Source organism: Limulus polyphemus, unplaced genomic scaffold (assembly GCF_000517525.1).
Source record: "Limulus polyphemus unplaced genomic scaffold, Limulus_polyphemus-2.1.2 Scaffold7403, whole genome shotgun sequence".
In the NCBI taxonomy this organism is placed as follows: domain Eukaryota; kingdom Metazoa; phylum Arthropoda; class Merostomata; order Xiphosura; family Limulidae; genus Limulus; species Limulus polyphemus.
Window position 1 is genome coordinate 35,151 of NW_013673013.1, and position 3,098 is coordinate 38,248.

Consider the following 3,098-nt stretch of genomic DNA (forward strand, 5'->3'; position numbering starts at 1 on the left):
GCACCAATGAATATAGAATAATAACATGCAAAAAGCAGACAATGTCCTATAACTATCACAATTTTTCTGGCTTTCTAACTATATGAAAAAAATCATTACAAATTCATATATGCTAGTCGACATGTTTCTCATGGGAATGAAGCTTGTACTAAAAGAGACTGACAATTCTATGTTCAGCAAACAACATAATATAATACATCATGTGATAGATAAAATTCTTCACTTTCTATTGGTTATAAATAATACAGTGTTAAATGTAAGAGAGAACTACTAAAAACTCCTGAAAGAGAGGATGTGGCATAAGTGGTCTGATTTTCTATTTGATGGCTCTGTAACCAAACAAGATTGAAGGCGATGATGATATTATAGTAATTTACACTAAATTTTATACTTATTGGATGGGTGATAAATAAACTAGAGATGAGGGGATGCTTAGAGGAAAAAAATTCACATTTCTCACACTAGGGGAAATTCAGGATTTTTTAAATATTGCCTAATAAAATTATTAATTACAATTTTATGCTACACTAATTGGTATAACATGAACAAACAAAAAACCTCATGACATACTCAGTAAAGGATGCCCATGGCAAGATGGTTAACAATATGCTTTTATTAAAGTCTCCTGACTCCAGTTTATTAACAAGTATGCACTAAAACTGTATTTATTAAGTTTTCCTCATGCCGATTTATTAACTAATATGTTTTTATTCAAGTGTTCTTAGCGATGAAAGTAGAAATTTTGGAATTATTCTCTACAGTTATTCTACTCATTCAGAAGAATACGTTTTAGAAGCACTTAATGTCTGTTTGGTACTTGATAAGTACCTGATGAGTAACTTGTACTGCTTCCACCATAAATAACTCATGTTCTCGACACTCAAACTCTGCTAAAGTATCTCCTGCTGCATCTTTCACACGTTTTGATGTTTCAGGGATAATTTCATGAGTTGAGCCCTAAAAAGAAAAGAAAATATGATTAAAAAGCTGTTAAAAACTGAAGAAACGCTAATTTACTCTTCATACTTTAAACCTTATATTATTTCTGGAGTTCAACTCTCACTACATAAACTTGACTTGTGTGAAGAAGGTAAACTTTTTGAAAATTGTTCTAGTTATGATTCAGTACATACATGATATATGTGTTCGAAATGAGAATCAGTATAGTCTCCTTCAAAACATTACATTTACTGACCTAGAGTTTACTAGATAAAGTAACATCTACTGATCTACAGTCTCCTTTAAAACATTACATTTACTGACCTAGAGTTTACTAGATAAAGTAACATCTACTGATCTACAGTCTCCTTTAAAACATTACATTTACTGACCTAGAGTTTACTAGATAAAGTAACATCTACTGATCTACAGTCTCCTTTAAAACATTACAGTTCTTTTATAGTCATTTCTACTGATCTGCAGTTTTCTTATAGTTGTATCTACTGAACTAAAGTCTTTAATAAAATTCACATGTACTGAATCTACAGTTTGTTTATAATCATTTCTACTGATCTACAGGTTTCTTATAGTTGTATCTACTGAACTAAAGTCTCTTTAATAAAATTCACATGTACTGAATCTACAGTTCGTTTATAATCATTTCTGTGGTCTGTAAAGTGGTTAAAGACATGGTAGTTTTTTTAAACACATGACAAAACCCGCAGTTAACAATGAACACTACTTTCCCTATTCCTAGTACCATAGCAATCTATATTTTTCATTAGATGTACTAAAAATTAAAAATAAGACAGGAGTTGTTTTGAATTTTTAACACCTAAAGTATGACAGACCACGAGCTGACATTGACTGGCAGGATTGGTTAGATAAGTCAACCTTCTTATAAACAAAACATCATAATTTCAAAATGACAGACATGGCAGAAGACACTCCTGAAACCAAACAGTAACCCATAACATTCCCAATAAGATGCTCTAGGATATATCATTACAAAAACAAATAAGCAAGTTCTAGATTTATCCAACATTGGGAACCCAAAAAAATATTCATACAACAAGAATTTTGTGTTACCCCTTTCACAAGCTAAGCAATAAAGAACAGAAGTCTGTAAAAAAAAAGTTAATATTAGTGGATCAAAACTGAATTTCTAGCTAGTTTCATGACAAAAAATTCTGAAAAAGTAACATAAAAAAAGTAAAATATCCTCAAACTTTAAAAATAATAAAAAAAACAGGAAATAAAATTCAACTTCCCAAACAGAGTTATTTCTGATGTATAGATATTGTATTTGAACATGATTGATTTGACAATGTTTTTTGTAGAACAGCCTTATTACATCATTATACTGCAGACAACAAGGGAAGTATCACCTGTGATAAAAAGTAGGCTGAATTGAGGCTTTGCAAATCCTCTCTGTCTTGTTCACTCCACAGGTGTTTGTCTTGAGACCAGGCTTCAAATCCAAATCCTTTGTGGCTCTGGTTCTGTACATCAGGAAAAAGTGGCTTATCCCATTTTTTTCTAGCAATAGGTACTAAAATATGAGGAGAAATGTCATCTGGAACATCAATTCTTTCTCCATCACTGATGGACGATGGTGAGAAGGAAGCTTCATGGTTTGTGCAAATATCTCCAGAACCTACTTGATCAGTTAAAATCCTTGGAACACTGGACTGTCCTCCTTCTTCACCTATTAATGTGAAACATTCAACCTTCACAACATCTGTAGCATCTACACTAACCAGATACATTTGATGTTACAATAAATACACAAGAACACTGGACTGTCCTCCTTCTTCACCTATTAATGTGAAACATTCAACCTTCACAACATCTTTGGCATCTACACTAACTAACCAGACACATCTGATGTTACAATAAATAAACAGGGACACTGACTGTCCTCCTTCTTCACTTATTAATGTGAAACATTCAACCTTCACAACATTTGTAGCATCTACACTAACTAACCAGACACATCTGATGTTACAATAAATACACAGGGACACTGACTGTCCTCCTGCTTCACCTATTAATGTGAAACATTCAACCTTCACAACATTTGTAGCATCTACACTAACCAAACACATTTGATGTTACAATAAATACACAAGAACACTGGACTGTCCTCCTCCTCATTC

The 3,098-nt window shown here is 32.4% G+C and overlaps 1 pseudogene; it reads right to left on the bottom strand.

The window, feature by feature from the left end:
- LOC106474584 overlaps nucleotides 1-3,098 on the bottom strand; it is a 40,882-nt pseudogene that overhangs the window by 34,464 nt on the left and 3,320 nt on the right.